The sequence below is a fragment of the Amblyomma mixtum genome, chromosome 6, assembly GCF_055824585.1.
Source record: "Amblyomma mixtum isolate Tamu chromosome 6, ASM5582458v1, whole genome shotgun sequence".
NCBI classification, from domain to species: domain Eukaryota; kingdom Metazoa; phylum Arthropoda; class Arachnida; order Ixodida; family Ixodidae; genus Amblyomma; species Amblyomma mixtum.
The window spans coordinates 16,710,913-16,736,465 of NC_143017.1; the positions used below are offsets into that span (position 1 = coordinate 16,710,913).

Below are 25,553 nucleotides of genomic sequence, written 5' to 3' on the forward strand. Positions count from 1 at the left end.
GTGCTAGAAGATTGACTTCTCCCAGCCCGATGCTTGCACACACCCCCAGTGCATCACGTCTCTTCCCCCTTCCCCTGCCCGGTGCTTGAACACACTCCCAGCTTCCCCCCCCCCCCCCCCCCCCGAGCTGTTGTTACAGCGGTGGCGGTGCGACTACACGACCCTCCCTCGCAAGGCCAAAGACTTCACCCGACGCGGCGGGGCAGCCACCTTTCCCCTCCCCGTTCTCCTCCCCCCTCCGCTGGTCCCGAAGAGTAATGCAACTAACTGGCCATTATACGCGGGGACCAGTATCCTCTCCCCAGAATATCTCGTAGTAACCACCACCACCACCACCTTTCACCGAGCATCACCCATTTGTGCCTATGCGGTTTGTGCGTCCGCAGATACCGTCGTGCCTCCGACGTCGTTGCTGTGCGACCCGGTTTCGTGCTCCCGCTGTGTGAACGAGCCTTGTGACGCTATCCTCAAGTGAAACTATTCAAATTCTGCCAAGAAGCCGTTTCGCTTCCCCATTGCTTGGTGCCGCTGAGGCACGGCTGCATTCAATTGCGGACTATCATCTGCTTTCCGCAGCCGGTGCTTTTGCCAACTGGGATGAAGCTTGCCGCACTTAGTGAAGACGTCCCAGCATCAGTGGCTTTGGTGACGGATGCGCAGGACGAACATGTTGCTGCGTCTTCGGTCGGCTAGCAACTGCGTATTATGATAACGCCACGGAGCGTGATGCTTTTGTAGACTGGCTGTCGAAGTATTCCTCTGTGTTTGGCACCCCATTCGCATGTCCCACACCGGTCATTGCATTGACACTGGACATGCTCACCCGATTCACCGGAACCTTACAGAGTGGCGCCGTCCGAGTGAAAAGTCAGAAATGAGCAATCCAGGAAATGTTACGAAAAGGGGTCCTCCTTCATGGGCGCTCCCTCGCCGGGCTTTCGACATTCTCCTCCCTTCCTTCGGCGCTGACAATCCGTGCTTAGCTGAGGCTCTCTGCTTGGCTGAAGAGGCTCGCCGGCTTGCCCGCCTGAGGACTGTCAAACCCCAAAACAACTCAAAAGCTCGCTACAAAGGCCACCACCGCATATCCACGACCTTCCTGACGAATACTTCTCGCTTTGGCGACCAATAAAGAAACGAGGGTTACGCCAGAAAATGCTGGCTCACTACAATGGTCCCTATGTCATCATCGACCAACTCACTGGCCTGAACCACCGCATTGTGCGCCCTCCCGCCAGTGGTCGCTGTTCCGCAACAACTGAAGTCATGCACTTGCCCGGTTGAAGCCCTGCCATTCTCCTGACAGAGCCTGAGTCGCCCAGAGGGCTTTGCCTGTGGAGGCGGAAAGTATTACAGACGTGAAGATGTCGACTCCAGGCGCTGGTACGATGACGAGTACATAGAAGCGCGTGGTGACTTTGGTGGGCTAGTGTCTTCCAGATAGCGGCTCCCTGTTTCTGTGCTTTGAACTGCAACGTTTCGGAAGTTACAGTATTCTGGGATAAAGAAAATTATTACTTCATAGTGCTGACAGAATTTATGGAAAAGAAGGGTTTTCAAGCACAAAGTTTACATGCCCAAAGGTCGTGAGAAATTGAAGTAGTTGATAGTTCAACAAATCTCCAGCTCTTTTGTTTGGTTGGTGACCATCGTAAGTTTTCTGAGAATTATACTTCACTTTTTCGTGAAGTTAAAATGATGAATGCCTTGTTTTTCCGTCATTCAAAATGTCTCTAGTCTTGCTACTTTGTTCTTTAGGCATGTGTTTTACAATTTCTTGTAGAGCCCCCAGTCAAGACAAATACAGGTTGTGTCGCTCTTTGCGTTGGGTCATTAACCATTACTTCTCAGTTGTACTGAGCGACAGCTGCACATATTTAATGCGTTTTCAGTCTTACTTTCTATTCTGATTTTTCTTTCATATGAGATAGCGCTCATATGAATGGATAGCGATATTACCGGTAGACTCCTTGAAATTGAGGGCTGACGTGTTTTTGTGCTCAGAAACTTAGTTTCGAATAAGGCGTTCATTTCTTTTGTGCGCTAAGTTTTATTTTGCAGTGTTTATTATCTGTGGATGCACGTTAAAATGAATTTACTTTTTACGTGGTTTCTAAATTTACTGTTCTTTGAGTTCAAAAATTAGATGTCGGATACTTGTAATACCTGTATTACTCCTCTGCTTATTTAGTGCACTACATCAGAGTGCGCTTATTTGCTATTCGTTTTGCTCTAGCTTATCGATCTGCATGTTGAAGTTAGCCACTATGTCTTAGGTACTGAATGTAGTAAAAAAGCACTATTGTCCAATAATTTACATTTTTTGAACTAATGTTCAGTTCTTCAGTTATGCGGAAGTCCAGCGAAAGGCCGCCGAACTCATCTCCCACAACATTTTCTATGGTTTGTTGTGTTATACGATATTGACTATATTTCAGTGTTCATTTCAACTTGGTCACTGCTTGCAATATCTCTACTAAAATTGTGGGTGGGAACGCTGTGTTCATTTTGCTCTGTTTTAGAAAAGTTTAAATTGGAATCGACAGGTCTTCGTGACCATTTGTTTTTTAGGCAGAAGTGTTACAGCCCCGTTACACGAATTTCCGTCGGCGATTGTTCTTAAGGCCGAGATGGTCTCAAAAAGATGGCTAGCCACTGAAGCGGCGAGTGCGACCACGGTATGAACAACAGATACCAGGAGCAGCTGCCTCTCATTTTCTCCACCTTCCTTGAGATTCCTTCACTCTCGCCACACCACCCCCCTTCCGTGCTAGCCACCTTCTGGAAAATTCCCGGTGGTAGCCACCCTTTGGTTGCACCTTGCTATGCACTCTGCACATACTCCTCCTTCATGGAAACGGTTACGCCTTCCTACGGCCACTCCATAAAGCCTCCTTCCATAGTAACTCTTCTCGTATATCCAGGGCAAGTACCCTCCGGGTGGTTTCCTTGGCAACCACAGAGCGGTTGTACGTTCTTACGCTTTCGCTATGCCCTCCTCCTTCAACAGTAACCATCTTCCGTTTGAGGATTCGTACGCCCTCCCGGTACCAACAGGTTAAGCCTTTCTCCGCTCACATCATATCGGCCTCATTGCATGGAAACCGCCTCACGAGTGGTTCCTAAGGCAACGCATAACGCCGTAAAGTACGACATGCTACTACGACGAGGACGCGAAACCCAGTACCAGAAGAATTACAGCTGTCGCTATAACACGCCGTAATATTTGCGCTGAAAATGAGCTCCATCTTTGAAACGTAAGTGCTTGGTATATTTTTTTTGCAAAAATCTACCCCACGCTCCAAGTAATGCGACCTTTTCCCTAGGTGTGTTTTCAACACAGTTCTTTCTTTTGCTGTTAATGAAAGGTTCTAGCTCATATGAGATTATAGTTATGAGCATGCAGCCTGTTCTTTTAGATCTGCTCCCGCTGCCATTTGAAAGCACTGAGTATTTTGGAGGGTGGCAATAACCCCGATCTGCTCACGTTGTTAACCGATTGTTCGCATTTTTCGGGGCGCAAATTCCAGAACAAGCGGAGTTTATCGAACCTCGATTAGACCGTATTCTAGAGGAGCAGCATTTCAAGCGTAACTATTGAAGTCAAAGGTGTGGGTTTTTTGTTGATTTTCCGTTGATTTTCTTTTTGTCCCGCAATCGATCCGTAGACTTCTTACCTAATCTAAATTTCCTAAACTCGCATATAGGCTACTCAAACTTCACCTGAACGCCTATACAAACACAGTTCCTTTTTTCTCTCGACTACCCGTTTTTCGAGCATAGTTCTCTCCAAGAAGAACACGAAACAAAGCATGACGTCAGAGTGATCGGAAACCTTTCAGATATGACCACTGCGTTTCCGCGAACACCTGTGCACTTAGAGCCATGCGTCGGGCGATAACCCGGGCCACGCATGGAAAAACTCAAAACTCGAAAGAAGCGAGCACAAAATCTTCGAACAAGTACGTCAGTATACGCCGCCATGTCAGCCGCCACTAACAACTGACAAGCCCCCCATTGCACATGTACTCTGAACTCGAGGTCGCATCCTCGTCCACACTGCTCCCTCTCCTCCGAATGCCCACGGCCAGCAGCTGACAGATGAAGTTAATTACTTCCTCGAGCAGTTGGGCGCCCTCTACGAACATTTCATAAGCTTTATACAGGCGTCTGCACTTAGGATCTCATTGCACCATCGCTATCATCACAACCCTTGACTACGCCCACTGCAGGGCAAAGGCCTCTCCCATATATCTGAAATTAACTTTGTCCTGTGCCAGCTGCGGCCGCTCCGTATGCGCAGACTTCATAATCTGATCCACCTATCTGTCTTCCTGCCTCCCCCTGTTACGCTTGCCTTCTCTTGGAATCCAGTTCGTCACCTCTGAAGACCATGGGTTATCTTGCCTTCAAATTGCATGCCCTGCCTAAGCCCATTTCTTTCTCTGGATTTCGACTAGGATGGCATTAACCATGGTTTGTACCCAAGTCACTAAGCCCTCTTCCTGTCTGTTAACGTTAAACTTATTTTTTTTTTCCATGCCTCGCTGCCTTGTCTTTAACCCTTTTAGTTGGCCTGCACGTTTCTGCCCCATAGGTGAGTACCAGTAAGATACAGCTGTTGTATACTTTTGTCTTGAGGGATACTGTTAAACTGCCATTCATGATCTCACACAACCTCTGACAGACAAATGCCCTCCACCCCACTCTTATTCTTCTAGTTATTTCACTCTCGTTATCCGATATGCGGTCACTACCTGCCCTAAGTGAACGTATTCTGTAACAATTTTCAGCACTTCGCTGCCCATTGTAGACTGCTGCTCCCTTCCGAAACAGTTGAAAATTACGTTGCTTTTCTCCTTAATATTTTTAAACCCAGAGTTCTGTTCTGCCTGTCTAACTCAGTCATCATGTTTTGCATTCCATCTCCTGGTGACTTAGCAAGGCGTAATCAGCGAATGAGATTAGTAAGGTATTCTCCATTAAAGCTTATCCTCAGCTATACATAATTTGGGCCTCTGAAATGCTCCTTTCTTATCGTCATTTTATTGCGGACTTTATGGAGGACTATAGTAGCTTTGGAGCTGTTATTGACATCCTCTAGTATTTATACATAGGGCTCTTCTACACCTTGATTCCGCAATGCCTGCATGGCTGCTGAGGTTTGGACTGAGTCAAATGATTTTTTTGCAATCTATGTAGGCTATGTATGCGGGTTGGTTAATTCTGCGCATTTCTCTGTCACTTGATTGCTAGTGTGAATGCGGTCCATTGTCGAGTATCCTTTACGAAGGCCTGCCTGGTCATTTGGTTCATTAAGGACCGAGGTTCTCCTGACACTATTTAGGGATAACCTAAGTAAATAGCTTATAGGAAATGGACAGTAAGCTGATTCATCTGTAATTTTTCATGTCCTTTTATATGGATTAATATACTAGCGTTCTTCCAAGTTAGTGTTACTCTGGAAGTCATGAGGCACTGCGTATAAACAGTGGCTAGTTTTCTACCACAATCTCTCTCCTCCATCCTTCAACTGATCTGCTGTTACGTTATTCTGATAGGCTACTTTCTCTCGTTGCATTGCTCCTAAGGCTTTGTTCACTTCATCTTTACTTACTGCCGGGGTGTCCCGCTGCCCTGTGATATATTCTTTTCATCTCATTTACCTCCTGATTACATTGGCTACTGTATAGATTTGCGTAGAACATTTAGGCTATATTGGCTGCCTTAACCATGTCGCTAATGGCATTACCATCTTTGTCTCTTAACGATCTGATTTCTGCTTAGGCCTAGTTTCCTGTTCACTGCTTCAAGCTTCCAGCGTTCTTTATGCTCGATTATCTCTGCATTAAAGCTTCTTATGTCGGTTACTTGCACTTATTTTATTAAGTTTGAAACCTCTGCTAGTTCTGTTTTTTCTCTCTTGTTCGATGCTTTCATGCTTTGGCGTTTCTTAATCAGATCATTTTTCCCTTGAGAGATTGAGAGAGTTTGCCGGTATCCCCTCGAACCATCCGATCACGTATACTTCTACTGTGCACTCCTTAGTGATAGCTGTGAGGTTATCGTTCACTTTTTGAACAGTAAAGTAGTCGCCGTCACTTGAAGCCGAATATCTGCTCTGAAGCGATAACGTGAATTTCTCTACTTTCCATTATACCGCTAACTCGCTAAAGAGATTCTGCTTCACTAGTTTCTTCCGTTGCCACTTAAGTCCAGGCTATTTCGAGATCTTAACGTCCTGTGGTCGCTACAGCGTACTTTTCTGAGGACCTCCACATTCGCACGATGTCAGGGTGAGCCCATAGTTTAAGCTTTATTTTAATTTTATTCTCAACATTGTGGCTCTTTTATGTTCACTTTCTGTTCTCTCGTTTGCGGAAGAAGGTATTCATGATTCGTAAATTATTGCTGTCTGAGAACTCTACAAAAACTCCCCCCTTGCTATTACTAGAGCCTATGCCATAGTCGCCTACTGCCTGGTCTTCAGCCTGCTTTTTTCCTACCTTGACATTGAAGTCACCCATTACTGCACGGTACTGTGTTTTTATTGTGTTCTTTGCCGATTCGACGTTTTCGTAGAAGTTTTCGAGGATCTGGTCCTCATGGCTGGATTTAACCTTGAACCACATTCAATTTTTATTTCTTATTAGGTCGAATTACAGTAACTGCAACCTCCTCGTTAATACTGTAGAACTTATGTAGTCAGCTATCTCTCGATTGATGAGGAATATCCTACACCTGGTTCGCGTTCTGTCCGTTTATCCACGACAGCATAGTATACCTGCGACCCCTTAGGACTGCACATGCCTTATCGGTCCTCCTATGCTCACTACGCCCTATGACGTCCTTGATAAGATTTGATAAGATTTTGGAAAGCCAGAAGTGCGTACAGCAAGACGTGTCTGATCTGAAAATTCTGTACGAAAAGATAAATGCGGCTATCATCTCCCTGTCTGACCGAGTAATTCAAGTAGAAAAAACGGTCGCTGTCTTTCGTGACATTCATGAAACATTCACCCCCATAGAGCAGCACTTAAATTTTGTTCGCCAATCTCTTCATATGCAAAATCGAAAACTGGTTGGTTTGGAAGATCGTAGCAGGCGCGCAAGCATAGTCATTTATGAAGTTTCGGAAAAAGAGGAAAACGGTAAAAGATTTAAAACAAACCGTTCTTAATGACGTATTTCAAAAATAGCTTGATGTCTCTGCTTCATCAGTAGACCGTTACTACAGACTTGGTAAATCAGCCAATAAAAAGAGGCCAATAATAGTTCACTTCCAAGATCTTTATGAAAAGTACGCCGTGTTTAAAAACATAGGGAAACAAAAAGGCTCTGGCATGTATACATTCAGAACGAATACTCTCAGGAAACTTCACGAAAACGGAAGTTGCTCTGGGAGTCGGCTCGAAAAGAGAATGATGACGTCCATAAGGTGAGATTGGTACACGATAGACTCATTGTTGACAAAGAAACGTTTGTCTGGAACGACACATCGAATAGCCTTACTAAAATCGCCTCGGTCCCCACACGGAATTTCGACTGATCACCAGCATCCACTCCTTCGAACTATAGACTCCTAACTATTCTTAACCTAAATGCTCAGACCATAGTCAATAAAGCAGAATCGCTCGAAGTCTTACTGATCACTCATAGTCCCTACATAGTTGTGATCACTGAAACTTGGCTTCACTCTGGCGTTAGTGATGACTGCGTTTTTTCTCCCTCTTACCATGTCTTCAGGCGTGATAGGTGTTCCCGCGGCGGTGGCGTCGCTATCCTAATAAAACATGATATTAAAGGTGAGGTTTTGCAGCAAATAGATAACCATGAAAGTTTATTCCCAAAGGTTAATTACGTTGGTCACACTTTCATTCTGAGCGCGTTGCATAGGCCTCCATATTCTGGTCCTGACTATATGCACAAATTGCAGGATCATATGCATTCATTTAGGAACAGTAAAATCCTTATTTGTGGCGACTTTAATATTCCTAGTATGAACTGGTCTACTGGTTCTTTTAAAACTTCTGAAAATACAGACTTAATTTCAGACCTAATGATTGCTCATGACCTTGTAAAAGTTGTAACTGAGCCAACAAGGGTGCGAGGGCTGAGCAGTTCTGTTTTAGACTTAATATTTGTCAGCCGCTCGTTTTCTGTGCACATGTCATCTGTATTGGAGGGAATATCAGATCACAGACTAGTACTTGTTTCTCTAATATTTTCTTCTTGTAATAAACCATGCAAAAATTTTCTTAAAGTTGTAAAAGACCTTTCACGTGCAAACGATGAATCAGTGCTTGATTATTTAGACATTGCTTTCGACAGATTTTTGGGTGAAGATGTCTCGGTTCTGTGGGCTACCTTCAAGGAGCACTGTGAGTTTTGTCAGCTGAATTTTATTCCAGACAAGAAGAAACGCGTCAAGAAAAAGAACCCGTGGATTAATCGCCACATTATTCATCTCAAACGTAAAGTCAAGCGCCTAAGCGTTCGAAACGGCCAAACACAGATCTCTTAGCAGAACTTGCGGTTGAACTTTCTTCAAATATTAGATTGGCCAGGAAACGGTACTTCACAGAATGTCTCCCGCAATTCATAAAAAGTAATCCTGCCAAGTTTTGGAATCATATCAGAGAGTCTCATAAGCCGATCGAAAAAATAGTCATGAATGGATGCGTTGTTACGTGCCAAAAGGGCATTGCTCTATTTGCCGATGATTGCATGATATATACTCCCGTATCTTCTGTTTCTGACCAGGAACATTAAGATAATGCTCTTCTTAGTGTCGTTTCCTGGAGTGAAAAATGGGGCATGGAAATCAATACTAAAAAGACTGCGCTCTTGCGGATAACAAGGAAGAAAAATTCGTTTTCCTTCAGCTATCGCATTAATGGCGTTTCAGTTAAAGAAGTGCCAAGGTATAAGTACCTTGGCATTGTTCTAAACTCGCAACTAAAATGGAATGGCCATATAGACCACATTAAATCCTCAGATTTACGTAAACATGGTTTTCTTCGCCATAAACTTAAGGACGCCCCTAGCAAATGCAAACTATTAGCCTACAATACTCTTATAAAACAAAAACTCGAATATGCCGCCATCGTTTGGGACCCACATGCAAAAAAGACATAAGCGAATTAGAAAAAATACAGAGCTGCGCAGTACGTTTTATATTTAATAAGTACAACAGAACTGATTCCCCATCCTCGTTAATGGCAGCAAATAATATTAAACCTCTTCACGTCAGACGCAAGATAGCCCGTCTATCTTTCCTTTGCCAACTAATCCACGGAAAACTAGGCATCTCTCCAGCCCCCTATGTGCAGTTTTCTGAAACGTGTAGAACTCGACGTCATCATAATCACACTTTAGCACCATACTTCGCGCATACTAACGCTTTTAAATTTTCTTTTTTCCCGAAAACTATTGACGAATGGAACGCCCTGCCTCTACAAGTGATATCGGCTGTTGATTTTGACAACGCACTTTGTGAGCTATTTTAGATTGTATATGTGCCACACTGTTGTGTGAATGTGTTTTTCTGCCCTCCCTGCCTGGACCCAAATGAGGGTCTGCAGTATTGTGAAAATAAATAAATAAATAAATAAATAAATAAATAAATAAATAAATAAATAAATAAATAAATAAATAAATAAATAAATAAATAAATAAATAAATAAATAAATAAATAAATAAATTTAATGAAAGCATGCCCAGTTCAGCGTCCTTGTGTAATAACCGCTAGTTCCCCGAACAGCGCTAATATACTAATCTCACTCGGATAAGTTTGTAGCGGTAAACGTCGCCAGGTTCAGTTTCCGATATCGGCCTTAGTACCCCTCCCTGCGCAACAGGTCGGGCCGCCGCCTTTGTTAGTTGCTCCGCAGCCGCTGGGGTCTGAAGGCCGATCGTTAATTGGTTTAGTCACATCGGAGATCGTGGCCAAGTACTGCACCAGGGTGGCCAAATCCTGTTCTGGTGAGGGAGTGCGCTGTCGGTTCTGGTCACCGAGATCAGGCTGCACCCCAGGCTTGATTCTGCAATTCCATCGACACAGAATTTTTTTTTAACCGATGATGAATTGCGTGCCACCTGGTTTCGAACCGCGGTGCTCCTGCACGCGAGGTGGATGCTCTACCTGAACGCCATCTCTGCATCTTGCAGCAAAATAAAAACAACCTCTGGACGAATTTAACCTCATAATAGATCTTCGGAGCCAAGAGCGAAAATGCCAGCTAAAGTATCAATAAAAGCCAGTGCGCAGATTGTCGTGCGACGGCTCAGCAACAGCGAATACTGCAACGCCGTACCACGGCGCTCAAGGTAGGCATTCTAGCGCTGTTGAGCAGTAAGAGCGGCGCACCGGCGTTCCCACGCTCTTCCCTGTCAGCTCCCGCGGCTCTTTTACCTTTAACTCTTGCACACCACTGAGGGATGAAGAGATGAGATGAATGAGGACAAAGAAATGTTACTGAAGTAGGAAAATTAGAAAGTATTTTAAATAGAAAAGGTGAAAGTATTGCTTAATTCAATGAGTAATGTAGATCATTGTCAAAGCAGAATCATTTCATTTCTTGTTGAAATACACTACATCCTTCAGCAATTTTTTGGCTAGAAGGCCAAGTTTCTCAACATAATCTCTATTTAAACCTTTGGCCTTACGCCACCTAACTAGGAGAGTTTGTATGCCTTCTTGGTACCCGTATACTGAGGTGTGTCTCAGACATCTTACCTCATGGATAACTTCCAAACTGTTCCGGTAGTATTTCCCGCGCACTCCGTACTTCAGTGGGCGAAATAGATGGAAGGAGAAGGTGCGAGATCTCGACAGCAGGGTGCATCAGGAAGAATAGTTCACCGAATTTCAGTGGTCTCCTCTTGGGTGCGTAGACTTGGGCGTGGCCTGGCGTTTTGACGGTGGATGAATTATACGTGCGCATATCTGTGCCACGAACGGACATGAACAGTTTCTTCAATTTCTGAAAGTTCATACATTAGGATACGGAGGTGAGTGTTTCATCATGGTGGGGGGGAGGGGGGGGGTACGTCAATCAGAATAACCGCTTCAGTGTTCGCTCTAACACCCGGCGTATGTGTTCAAAAGCAGTGACGCTCGTTCGAGAGGTCTCTCCCATAAGATATGTTTGCAAAATTTCGTACGTAAAGAAAAAAGCGCTATCAAGAGGTAGCGCGCCTGGCTAACGACAGAAGGTTCAACGATTCGGTTACCCGCTAGGCTCGGTTACCCGCTAAGCTTCCTGGCAGAAAGAGTGTATGCACCCCTGGAGAGGGCGTGAGCCGCACTCTGGCTTAGCACGAGTGCGGAGCGATGGAAAAAAGCAGTGAAATTAGCAACAAGCGCATACTCCATCCCAGCAGTCCATTATTTTTAAGAGTGTGGGCATGACTTTGCCAGCGGAGGGTGCATTTCCGAGGGTACATTTTGTGGCGGCACTCCATTGATTGCCGTTTATTTGTGGCTCGAAGTGATCAACCCGTCTTTCATTTTTCTGCGAAAAGCTTCGACAAAAGCCGCCGTGGTGGCTCAGTGGTTATGGTGCTCGGCTGCTGACCCGAAAGACACCGGTTCGATCCCGGCTGCCAGAGGCCCGTGTACTGTGCGATGTCAGTGCACGTTAAAGAACCTCAGGTGGTCGAAATTTCCGGAGCCCTCCACTACGGCGTCCCTCATAGCCTGAGTCGCTTTGGGCCGTTAAACCCCCTAAAACCAAAACCAGACAAAAAATCGTCGCCATCAGCCTCATAGCAAGAAAGAATTGGCAAAAGATGTTGCTTCTTTGTAATTTTTGATCCTAAGTTAGGCTTCGAGGAACCCAGCAGGTACAAATTTTTAACACGCTAACTGGTGGACAATTGAGTCACCATAGCCAACAGAGATGCCAAGTTGTCCAGCGAGTTGTTTGATTGTGATTCGTCAGTCATTTCGAACACGAATGCCCGCACGTTGTATGTAGAGCGGCAAGCGTCAAAGCTGTGTGCGGTCGACCGGCACGCGGGAGATCAGACAGATTTCCTTGTGATTGTTTTGAGGATGACAGGCGCTTCGGTCAACGACTTACCGTGCTTGTATCGTATGTCATGTCACCGTGACATTCTATAAGCATGGTTAAAGAATTCAGCGCGAAAAGACAAGTACAAACGAAGAAGTGAACAGGACTGGCGCTGACTACCAACACATTTATTCAAAGAAACGAGCAGCTTTTATAATGGCATTCAAGATTCACGTGACCAGATAAAGCAGCAGGCGTGGCAAAACTATCTAACACAGATACACATAGCTGCACACAACACCGAAGAAATAGCACATCGAGGCGACACAACGTCACCCCCGTACCAAAAATACTAAATGACCAGGAAGAGCCAAAAGAAACCATGCACAAAAGAATGAATTATCGACTTTTGCTGTCCACTCAGCGTGAGGCAATTGGCAGAAACGAAGAACAAAAGCCAAAACAAAAACAACACCGCAAGACTGTGTTAAAAGTCGAAGCAAAGCAAAATCAAAGAGGTAAAACGCAACAAAACAGAACGCTACGCGAAAGCTGTGTCATATGCTGAAAGCCATACACAGTCAAAGAGAAAGTTAAAAAGTGCTAAAAAACAACACTTACAGCAAAGGTCAAGCAAAAGAGAGACGTAACTATAGCGGCCCTAGAAAACTCACCTCCTTGTCTCAAAGTAAAATTGATGGGAGGCTGACGCACTTGTCTTTTGCTTTGGCGATGAACCGTGCCTCAATAACGACCCTTTCTATTTCGGTCCTCGCACGTGCTCTGATAACTGTGCGCTTGAAGAATGGTGCGCACCCTTTGCAAATCTTGCAATGGTCGTCCAGGTGCCCGCCGCTTATGTTGCGTACCTTCCGGCGGTGCCTTCCTGTTGCGTACCTTCCAGTCCTGTCCACTTCTTCGTTTGTCCCTGTCTTTTCGCGCTGCATTCTTTAAGCATGATCACTGACCAACAAGCCCAAACAGCCACTTTAATTCTATAAGTGCATGTGAGTATTTATGGTGGTCTGATTTTTTGTCAAACGGAATGCAGTGACAGTTGCATCTACGGACTCCATTTTGAAAGCTGGTCACAGAGCTGCCTAAGGTTGTAAATTCTTAAAAAATTTACTAGGGGCCAGAGGGGTTCACCGATTGCTTATAAAATATTGCAAATCATATGAACCTCTATTTGCTAAGAAAAAATATGTTGCATTACTTATTCAGTGTCTTATTATACCTACAGAAAGACTGCAAGTACAGTCCCAGCAGCGATGAGCAAAAAATTACAAAGAACAATGAAGCAAGAAAAGTGGGTGACAACAAGGCAAGATGAGTTGCTACAGAGGCTTTGCGATGAAGGTACGCAGTAAAGTTAGTAGGACGTTCTGAACTTCAGTCAGGAGATAATGCAGTGTATGCTTAAATAGATCGAGGTCGTCTGCAAAGGCAGGCATTTCGCCTCAGAGATATTGACTTCACCTGGACCTTAAATAAAATTTGGTGGCCCCAATCAGCATCACCCTCACCATTTGAGGTTTAGGTCTCATCAGGCGCCCTCACCTCATTTTTCCGGACGTCACTGGCGACCTGACTCAACCTAACCTGAACCTCATAATATGAGCTTCAGGTTGGGTTCCCAACCTAAAACAAATGGCTACATGTAAAATAACTTATATTATTTGCTCAGTATCCATCCGCCGCGAATCATGTCAGATAGGTAAACAAGAGCGAGGGCGGTGCCGTAATAAGCACTATAGTTGTAAAAATATCGGCGTTTTAATCATGGGAAAGCGCTAGCTGGTATTCCGACATAAGAGATCGGGCAGTTCGTGGCTTGGACATGGAAGAAGCTTCGTCTCCAACCTACGCGGGGGACCTCCGTTTTCTGCAGAAGCGGAAGACGGAGGTTCTTCGCAGTACGGCTCAGTGCTTGGAGAGTGGTCAGAGACTTGTGACCCCGACTGTTCATGGAGCAAAAAATATCGTTCAAGAAAATAAGCACGATATGCCTAAATTCCCAGTTCTATCGCCTTTATCCACGGCAAAATGCTAGGGAAGCTGCTGCCCTACCCCTTATCTCCTTTTGTGATAGGGATCATTCTACTGGCCACATCACATGCAAGCAGGGCTTATTCCCAAGAGTTCCCACTCTTTGGCCACTCCTGAAAAACCTTTTGATGGTCTAGTGGTGATCCGTCGTGCATTGGCGGTGGGGACAAGGCAAATTTTGTTTTCATTTCATTGGGCTGCCCACCTAACGAATGTATAGCAGTTATGATGGCAAGACACAATTTTCAGTCTTTTAACAATACTGCAGATTGGGCGAGTTGGTTAACATACATCTTGCAAAATTTTAGCGCGAAAAACACGGACAGAAAGAGTAGACGACGAGTCTTTCTCTGGCCCTCCTAACGTAGCTGCAGCACGCAAATGCGGCAGTTCTCAGTTATGAGACACTGCCACGCCATATTCCTTTGATCCTTGAGATGAAGGTGCTTGTAATGGAGGACATTTAGGGCTAGTTCATTCATTCATTCATTCATTCATGCAGCGTTCCTAGACATCATTGTGATGGAAAAACAAGATGACAGGCAGTTAATTTTGAAGAGCGCTCATGTTCGTTCGTTCGGGTCAAGATGATCATTCCAGTAACCTTTATATATATATATATATATATATATATATATATATATATATATATATATATATATTGTCACGACCAGAGGAGCCGTGAAGGTAGACGTCAGAAAGAACCCAAGACCGGGAGCCTTCCTTTAATTATCGAGCCAGCTTCCACGACACAGAACAGAACAGCGCGCCACGAGAGCCCACCGCCGCTTTGTCGTCGTCTTCGACTCAGCGCGGAGGCCGCGCGGCGCGTTAGGCGCGTGGCATTATTCCCCCCCGCGAAAGCAAACATCGTCTCGATGTGGAATGGGGTATGTACAGTGAGGGGAGGAGGAACAAAGAAAAGACTGGGGGTGAGGTTAACTATACTGTGCGCTCTAGATGACATGCAGGGAGAGTCAAGTACACACGTGGGGTAAGGGGAAAAGGTACGAAACAGCGTGACCACAGCGCTCAGTCACGCGAAAAGTACGGCTTTAAGCGCACTACATGCACGATTTCAGGCCGTTGACGCTGAGGGCCGGCGACCATAGTTCCATGGGGGACAACTTCGTAGTTGACGCTGTTCAGGCGGCGCAGGACTCTGTACGGGCCAAAATACCTATTTAAAAGCTTTTCGCACAATCCCTTGCGGCGCACTGGTGTCCACACCCACACGTGGTCGCCCGGCTCGTAGTGCACGTCCCTGTGCCGAAGGTTATAGTATCGGGCATCGGCGGATTGCTGGTCCTTGATGTGCAAGCGGGCCAGCTGACGGGCCTGCTCTGCTTGCTCCACGAAGTGGCCAGCTTCAGGGGGAAGCTCTGCGTCGCCGTACGGCAGCATGGCGTCTAGCATCATGCGGACCTCTCTGCTATACACGAGACGGGACGGGGTGAACTGCGTCGCGCTATTATATGCGAAGGCGACGTACGGCAAGACCTCATCCCAGGTTTTGTGTTCAACGTCGACGTACATCGAGATCATGTCCGCCAATGTTTTGTTGAGCCGTTCCGTTAGACCATTGGTTTGGGGATGATACGCTGTTGTTGGTCGATGAGCAGTATGGTTAAGCGCTAAGATGTCATGTAGGAGTCGGGCTGTAAACGCCTTGCCTCGGTCAGTAATGATGGCCGATGGGGCGCCGTGTCTAAGCACGATGTCGTGCATAAAGAAGTGGGCAACTTCGGCGGCAGTACCTCGCGCAAGGGCCTTCGTTTCAGCGTAGCGGGTCAAGTAGTCTGTGGCGACTACGATCCACTTGTGGCCGGAAGACGAGAGAGGAAATGGCCCCAGAAGGTCCATGCCGACTTTGTCGAATGGTATTTGTGGCGGCTCGATGCACTGAAGCAGTCCAGGAGGCTTGAGCGCGGGTTTTTTTCGCCGCTGGCATTGCCGGCATGTCCGGACATAATGCTTGACACTTGAAGTTAGGTTGGGCCAGTAATAGTTCTGCCGGATTCGGGATAAGGTGCGGGTAACTCCAAGGTGGCCGGAAGTCGGTTCATCATGGCAGGCAAGGAGGACTTCATCCCGCAGATCAGACGGTATGACGAGCAGGTAAGTTGTCGGACTTGAAGTAGAGTTCTTTTTATAAAGCACCCCTCTCCGCAGGCAGAACGACGATAGTCCACGAGCTAGGTTTCGTGGTATTTCAGGGCACCCACCTTCGAGATGTTCGATGAGCAGACGGAGCTCGGCGTCGGCACGCTGTCTGGAAACGAGCTCAGATGTGCTGACCGCTCCAAGGAAGCTATCATCGTCGGTGGTGTCTTGCGGAGGAGGTTCGACGGGAGCGCGTGACAAGGTATCAGCGTCGGTGTGTTTCCGGCCTGACTTGTAGGTGACGGTGAAATCGAATTCCTGCAGGCGTAATGCCCAACGTGCTAAGCGGCCGCAAGGGTCCTTTAAATTTTTCAGCCAGCACAGCGAGTGGTGGTCGGTGACGATACGAAACGGTCTGCCATAGAGGTATGGGCGGAACTTGGCGGCGGCCCAGACTACCGCTAAACATTCTTTTTCCGTGGTAGAGTAGTTCAACTCAGCACGCGGCAGTGCGCGGCTGGCGTAGGCAATTACTTTGTCGACACCGTTTTGCCGCTGAACTAGAACGGCGCCAAGACCGACGTTGCTCGCATCCGTGTGCACCTCCGTATCGGCATCTTCGTCGAAATGTGCCAGGATGGGCGGTGATTGGAGTAGGCGTCGTAACTCGTCGAAGGCAGACTGTTGTTCGTTGCCCCAGGAAAATGATGTGTCATCACGGGTTAGGAGCGTCAGAGGGCTGGCGAGCTGGGCGAAGTTTCTAATTAAGCGGCGATAATAGGAGCACAGGCCTAGAAAACGACGGACTGCTTTTTTGTGGGAGGGGACCGGAAAGGCAGCAACGGCAGCAAGCTTCTCTGGGTCAGCGCGGATTCCGTCAGCACTAATGACGTGCCCGAGGAACTTCAATTCGGTGAACCCAAAGTGGCATTTTTCTGGTTTGAGGGAGAGGTTGGCGGATCGAACGGCTTTGAGGACAGTCCTGAGGCGGTGCAGATGTTCCGTGAACGTTGCGGAAAAAATGATGACATCGTCAAGATAAACAAGACAGGTCTGCCACTTCAAACCGGTGAGAACGGTGTCCATCATTCTTTGGAACGTGGCAGGAGCACAGCAGAGCCCGAATGGGAGGACGCGAAATTCGTACAGCCCGTCCGGTGTAATGAAGGCGGTTTTCTCACGGTCCCTCTCATCAACTTCTATCTGCCAATAACCACTTCTGAGGTCGACCGAAGAGAAGTACTTGGCTTGACGAAGTCGGTCGAGGAAGTCGTCGATACGCGGGAGCGGGTACACGTCTTTCTTGGTCACACTGTTCAGCTTCCTGTAGTCGACGCAGAACCGTAGTGTCCCGTCTTTCTTTTTCACGAGGACGACAGGAGACGACCACGGACTGCTTGACGGTTGGATGACGCCGTCTGTGAGCATCTCTTCGACCTGTGTTTGAATAGCATCTCGCTCACGAGGTGACACACGATAGGGCTGCTGATGGATGGGTCGGGCTCCTTCATGCGTGATAATGCGGTGTTTAACTATCGACGTTTGGCGCACTTTGGACGACGACGTGAAACACGCACCAAACTCCCGCAAGACGTCCTGGAGTTGCCTATTTTCAGTGGGTGGAAGGCCAGGATTTATGTCTACGCTGGTGACCGCTTCGGCGTCAGCTCCAGGTGTGTCCTCCGCACAAGCAAAGCATTCGGCCACTTCCTGAACATGGTCAACGTAAGCAATGGCTGTGCCACGGAACAGATGTCGATGTTCATTGCAGAAGTTGGTGACAAGGACCTCTGTACAACCGTCATGAAAGGATCCAAGGCCCCGTGCCACCGCAACCCCCTTAGTGAGTACGAGGGAGACATTAGGCTCGATAACCCGGAGTCCCCTATGTGGCTCGTCGCAGGTAACTCTCGTGAGAATGCTGGCACGTGGTGGCACCGTAACGTTATCGTCGGCGACTCGCAGGGCGAACCGAGAACCCTGGTGCGCAGGTTCTTCTGTGGCCATTGCGGTAGAAAACGTCACCAAGCGGTTCGGGAGGTCTATGAGCGCACCGTGCTCGCGAAGAAAGTCGATGCCAAGGATGACATCGCGAGAACATTCGCGGAGAACGAGAAAAGTGGCAACGAATGTGCAGCCTCGAACCGTAACCCGGGCCGCACACATGCCGAGTGGTGCGACAAGATGTCCGCCTGCCGTGCGTATGTCGAGACCGTCCCAGGGTGTCGTCACTTTTTTCAGGGCCGTCGCAAGCCGTCCGCTAAGGATAGAGTAATCTGCGCCCGTATCAACCAACGCGCTGACCTCCTTTGTGTCGACGAGAACAGGGATATCCAAGGAGACCCTGCCTTCAGTACGGCCCGTCGATGGCTGTTGTGGAGGATTCAGTCGGTGCGGCGGCGGAACCTGGTCGGCGACTGGGGTTGCGCTGTCGGAGCGATTCAAGCGGCGCGTTGGGGGAAACTCTTCGGCGATGCGGCGTTCGGCGTCGGGGCGATTGGGTCGGTGCGGCGGCGGAAGCGGGTCGGCGATTGGGGTTGCGGGATCGCGGTGATACGAAAGGCGCGTCGGGGAAAACTGTGCAGCGATGCGGCGTGCGACGTCGGGGCGATTCAGTTGCTGCGGCGGTGGAAGCTTTGCGTCGGAACGGCGTTCGGCGGCCTCGCCTCCAAAGGCCGCCGGAGCTAGTTTTCCCGACGAGGGCTCGAGGAACCACGTTGTCCTGAGGCGAAACGGGACCCAGAGGGCGAAGACCGGCGTGGAGAGGGCGATCGCGACTCGCGGCGCGGAGGAGATGGTGAACTACGCTGGCGGGTGACATACTCGGCGATGTCTTGAGGGCGCTCTCCAGGGCGTGGACGGGGGCTGTCGACAGAAAAACCGCGTAGTCCCATTTCGCGATAGGGGCACCGCCGGTAGAGATGGCCGGCCTCACCACAGTGGTAGCAGAGCGGGCGTTGATCCGGAGTGCGCCGGAGGTCAGTCTTCCGCGGTGCCTGGCGCCGATCCGCCCAGTAAGGAGTCGGCTGGGCAGAGTGCACCGCGACCAATGGTGCGGTGTAAGGCGAAGGCCCAGGAGATGGGGCCGCGCGGCGCACGACGTCCGCGTACGTGACTGGCTGGACAGGAGTCGGGTACGGCGCGGGATCGTATGGGGTCGGTTGCGGCACCGGCATAGCTGCAGCGTCTTGTGCCCTGAGTGCCTGTCGGACTTCCTCGCGGATGACACTGGTGACGGAATCGACGCGAGGGGCAAATGTGGCTTGAAGGTGCTGCAGCTCCTCGCGGACCACGGAACGGATGAGTTCGCGAAGGGAGTCCGGATTCGTCCTGGGATCATGGTCGAACCGGTCCAACGTTGATAGAGTCGACGTTTGGCGCAGTTGCCGGTCGTACTGATGGGATCTTTGCTGCAGCAATTTCTCCATATGCACGGCGTCGGCCAGGAACTCCGCGACGGTGTTGGGCGGGTTCCGCACGAGGCCGGAAAAGAGCTGGTCTTTTACGCCGCGCATCATATGCGGCAGCTTTTTTTCTTCAGGCATGGCCGGATCGGCGCGATGGCAGAGATGCTTCACATCCTCGACGTACATGGCAACACCCTCATTGGGAAGCTGAATTCGAGAGGACAGTGCACGCTCTGCGCTCTCCCGGCGGTCGCTGTTAGCGTACGTACTCAGGAGCTGACGTCGAAAGTCCGGCCACGTAGAGAAAGTATTCTCATGGTTTTCGAACCACGTTCGTGCAGAGTCTTCAAGGCTGAAGTAAACGTTACGCAGCTTTGTAGCGTCGGCCCAGCAGTTAAAGGTCGCGACCCGTTCGTAGTGAGCCAACCAGTCTTCGGCATCTTCAAACCGGTCGCCGTGAAAGGGCTTAGGCGTGCGTGGAGTCTGAAGGGTGAGATAGGTGGGGCTGGCTGCAGGGACAGTCGTAGGCAGGGCGGGCAGTGGCGTCGCCATGAGTGGAGTGGTAGTTGAAGGCGCGCTGACAATACCTCCGGATCCTCCGGCTGGCACGATGGACAGGGGTGGTCACAAGAGGCGGACGCGTCGAGTCGTCCTCAGGAGTAGGGAGCATCGGCCGCACCTCCACCGGTGTCACGACCAGAGGAGCCGTGAAGGTAGACGTCAGAAAGAACCCAAGACCGGGAGCCTTCTTTTAATTATCGAGCCAGCTTCCACGACACAGAACAGAACAGCGCGCCACGAGAGCCCACCGCCGCTTCGTCGTCGTCTTCGACTCAGCGCGGAGGCCGCGCGGCGCGTTAGGCGCGTGGCAATATATATAAAACAAGGAAAGGGGTATGAGGGGTTTGTTATGAATAAGAGAAGCCAACAGCCACAGAAACCAAGGGACAGAGGGGATTTTTTTATTTATTTATTTTGTGGTGTTGTTCGATATGAATATTACTGAATATGTTATCGCTTAGAGCTATAATTGATTCGAAAAGAATAAGAAAAAACAACCACATGCCGCCGGCGGGATTCGAACCCACGACCTCCGAATTACGCGTCCGGTGCTCTACCGCTGAGCTACGGCGCCGGCTGTCAAATCTTCTGCTTCCGGGGGTATTTATGTTAACAGCTTCCACCCTCGCCTTTGGATGATGTTCTACGTCACATCAGCGATAACTCAGGACGTGCTACTTACGCCGCTTAAGAACGTGGGTGGCGCTGATGAACACTCTCAAGCATAGGTTATTTGTAAACATAAATACCCCCGTAAGCAGAAGATTTGACAGCCGTCGCCGTAGCTCAGCGGTGGAGCACCAGACGCGTAATTCGGAGGTCGTGGGTTCGGATCCCACCGGCGGCATGTGGTTGTTTTTTCTTATTCTTTTAGAATCAATTAGCTTTAAGCGATAACATATTCAGTAATATTCAAATCGAACAACACCACAAAAAAATAAATAAAAAATCCCCTCTGTACCTTGGTTTCTGTGCCTTCTCTCTCTCTCTCTCTCTCTCTCTATATATATATATATATATATATATATATATATATATATATATATATATATATATATATATATATATATATATATTATTTGGGAATACGCTCATGTTCGTTTGCTCGGGTCAAGATGATCATTCCAGTAACCTTATTTATATTATTTGGGAATACCACGCTGTCACCAGCTGCCACTCCGTAACTCACCTACTGCGGCGCGTGGTCACTCGGCGCTCAGGTCTCCACGAGGCTCACGCTTGCCGAGTTGCCCACGCGCTGGCCCTCAACAAGGTCATGTACTTTGCATCCTACATTTCCTTCAATCAGACTCAACACTCTCGAGACTGCCCTTGTGGGCCTCTACAAGGCAGCTCTCAACCTCCCTATCACTACCTCTACCGCTAAGATCTTTGCCACAGGCCTCTTTCATCCTCTCCGTTCTCTTCTCTCTCTCCATCGTGACTCGCAGCTTGCCCGCCTTTCCCTTACCCGTCAGGGTCAGTGGTTACTGACTCAAGCGGGTATCTCGCCCATTCCCATAGCCCCTTTTACCTCTCCTATTCCAACCACGGCTCCCAATCTTCGTATCCTCCCCCTCCCGACCAACATGTCCCCCGTTCTGCACGCCGGCCATCGTCATGCGGCCGCGCAGCACCATTCCTCTCTCTTTGATACCTAGGGTGTAGCCTCACGGATGCCTCCTTCGTGGGTCCTCGAGGTTCCTGCGGCTACGCCCTGTACCATCCCCACCTCCACGCTCCTGAAACCCACACCAGCGGGCCGTATCTACACCCTCCGGATGCACTGTCCCTCGAGGTCCTCGCCAGTGCACATGCTCTTTAGTCATTTGCTCTCCTTTCCTCTCTTCAAGAGTAGACAGTCTATTCAGACTCACAAGCCGCTATACAGCACATACAGAAACGCACTCTAACCCCTTCTCTCCAAGAGGAGGTCAAACGAGCGGTCTCCGCATTGCAGCCTTCCATCGTTTTCTTCCGCTGGGTCCCTGGCAATTCAGGGATTGACGGCAATGAGCTGGCCCATCAACTCGCCCGAGCCACACTTTTCCGGGCACCGTTGATCTCCTGGCCCAAGCCATCGGAGGACGGTGGGATACTCACCCTTCGCCGCACCATAAAAGAGGTCTACCTCGAGCTCCGCCTAGACAAACGCTTTTACCCTCCCCCTCATCCATCGCTCACGGTGCCGGAGGCTCGCCTTCTTCGGTGCATCCAAATGAATGCAGTTAACACCCCGTCTCGCCTCTTTCTCTATAGCTATCGATCAGACCCTGCCTGTCCCAACTGCCCCTGTATCTATGCGGACCTGGCCCATTGCCTCTTTTATTGCTCGGCTGCTCAGCAGTAGGGTTCCTACCCCCCACCTTCTTTATCCGTCACCACCTGGTTCGACTGGCTTGGCGCTGAAGGGGAGGAAGAACAGCGACTTCTGGTCGCCCAGGCGGTCGACATGCTCGGCCTGTAAATTATGGCCGAATAAAGGTCTTGTACTACTACTACTACTACTAAGGAAAATATCTATGGCAAACATTAAAACCAAAAAAATGAAACTTATATGACCTGCACACGCCGTTAAGCGTCTTTTGACGTCACAGCATCGCTCCTTCCAAGAAGACCAACGGTGAGCACCCTCCAGTAGGCTTAGCCTTAAGACCCACTGCCACCGAAACCTATGAGTGGGTTGCGGTATCCGGTATACTGGAGGGCGATAACTGATCACCAACTCTCACTGCGTACTTTGGTGCTGCGCTCGGAATCTGCTTGAGAATCGGCGACCGCCGGAGTAAATCACGGAAACCGGGAGAAGCGTCGGCCTCAGGAACCGACCTCTACCTAAAATTTCGAGCTTTCGCTGGCATCACCGCAACCTTATTTCATTCTGTGAGGTTGATGCCATTTTGAGGCTGACCTAATGAGGTCAGCCTCAAAATGTGTGTTCTAGCCTGAAAGATGGACAGCGCCTACTGTATGATGTGGATGTCCGGAAAATTAGAGATTTCTGCTGGTGTTCGGCGGTGTTCTAGGAGAAGATTTCAGAAGCAGGCCTAGACAAGCCACCAAGAAAACGAGCTCGGCCTGCGCGCGTCTGGCGCTCACGGAGGGAAGGGGATTACAAATCGATGAGGGAAATGGAGGGTGAGCAATATTGCGAAGAAAACAGTTCTTGCAGGTAAACCAAAACTTTCTTTGCGTATATCAGTGATTTATGTGCTTTACCGACGCATCCCGTTTAAAAGAACTGTTGCATATTTAGGGAAAGGACGGCTGATGGTACTCTATAACCTCAAGAAGGAAATAGACTGAACGAAGCCCTTCGATACAAGAAAGACAAACAATCGATGAAGAGCTGGTAGCTTTACAGACCAAGAACGAGTCAAGAAAGTGAGTGTGGTATCAATATTCACCACGACGTTCATAATGACAGGCGCTGGGGGTAAAGCTACATTAAAACTGCATATAAAAATGAAATTAAATGAGTTTTCCGTGTTAATGTTAATGTTGGCGGTAATGTTGGTCTGAGGGACAGTACTGTATCGAAGACTGCTTATCGCTTTAAAGAGCTTGATGTCATCAGTGTAAAGAAAAAAGGAGGAGCGGCTTATTAGGAATGAAATGTTATTAAACAATAAGAGAGGTGATGGGTTGCAGAATAAATTTCTGTGGAGGGCACCTTATTGACAAAGTGGTTGAAGGTATTGTAGCCGTTAACGCTGATGTAATGAGCATGACTTTAAAAACAGCGCCTGAGAGAATAGAAAAAAAAACTGGATTACTATTAAGGAGAGCTTCTTCATTAGCAGTGGATAACTGAGAACACCAAACGTCTTGCAGAGGTGCAGTACACCTCACCGAGTTGCCACTATCTATTCTCTGCCTCGGCCCTTTCGCTATAAAGCATAAAGCGTTGGTTGTAGTACAGACTGACCAGGTAAGGAACTATGTCACCTGAGGGGAGCAGTGTGTGTTTCACTGCCAAGGACAGGACTGTGTTCAGCAGGGATTGCAAAGGTTCGCTTGTAGCGCAGAGGAGAGAAACAGATCCGTAGTTTGCTGCATTTGTTCGCACTCCAGATTCGGAAACTGGAAGTATACGTGCTGCTTTCCAAAGAATGGGAATTTTAGCAGAAGAGACACAGTTGTCAAATAAAGCAGTAGGAACAGCAGCCAGAATGCTAAACTGAGTTTTCAATGAAGGAATGAAGGAATGTGATCATGACCACATAACAAAGACGTTCTTAAGCGTCCCAGCACCTTGTTAACTTCAGCCACAGTAATTAACTGGACGCAACACTGATATGAGGAAAAAGAGACTTGAGAAGGGTCAAAGCTATCAGATGAAAAACGGAACGTGATTGTGCCGCAAAGGCTTCAGCGACTAATGGAACCTGATTTAATGTGAAAACAAGGAGGAAAATATCTCCCATGATGTTTTTGGCTTCCTAGGAGAGGACATACCGCCAGGAGTTTTTCACATTGCCGATTGAGTTTTTTTGAACAGCTGCAGCCGATTACGAGCGAAAAGACCAAGAGCTTCAGATCATTTTGTAGCTGTGTGGAAAACGTGGTCGCCCCAAGACATGGTTTGGTTAAATGAACGGTGTTCAAAGTTAGATTTTCAGAATTTTAATACTAATACCAAGAGCACTGAACAAAAATTGTTGTCATGGAATATGCGGGCAGGCGGAGGAAAGCTGATCAATATCAGTAATTAACTAAATACAATAATTAACATAATGAATGACGCAATCATCTGCAAAAAGATGTACGGATGACGAAACCCTAGATGGCAGGTCGTTGAAAATTATCAAGAGAAGTGAAGAACAGATACCAGCGGTTCTCCAGTCATTAGTTCAGTTGTTTCAGATCAATGACCAGCAATGACGGTGAACTGTTAGTCGAAAAGCAGGGAATCTAAGATAAAATTAGAAGGTCAAGTGACAGACGTGCAAGTTTAGACATGAAACGTTGGCCAAGTAAAGCTGATTCCGTGGACAAGTATTTTCTTTAATTTTGAAAATATTAGAAGCATTGATATTCATCCATACAGTCGTCTTGGCATGTGGCTTATGGGGGTTAACGTCGCAAAGCTAATCCGGCTATGAGGGACGCCGTAGCGGAAGGTTCCGGATAGTTTCGGCCATCTGGGGTTTTTTAACATGCACTGACATCGCACAGAACACGGGCCTCTAGTATTTCGCCTCCATCGAATTACGGGCGCCGCGGCCGGGATCGAACCCGCGTCTTTCGGGTCGGCAGCTGAGTGCCATAAACACAGCCAACGCGGCGGCTTATCTGTACAGGCGTGTCTCGTTTATATCTGCATTTTGGTTTCCGAATAAAGTTGCCCATAAAGCAAGCAGACTGTGATAAAGAATGGTTGGTTTGGTTGGTTTAGTGGGGTTTAACGTCCCAA

At 48.1% G+C, this 25,553-nt stretch overlaps 1 non-coding gene across 1 annotated transcript; it reads right to left on the bottom strand.

Moving 5' to 3' along the window:
- Positions 1 to 20,639: 20,639 nt before the first annotated feature.
- On the bottom strand, positions 20,640 to 20,711 carry TRNAT-CGU (transfer RNA threonine (anticodon CGU)). The gene has a single exon. It is a non-coding gene; the product is annotated as a tRNA-Thr (tRNA).
- Positions 20,712 to 25,553: the final 4,842 nt, after the last annotated feature.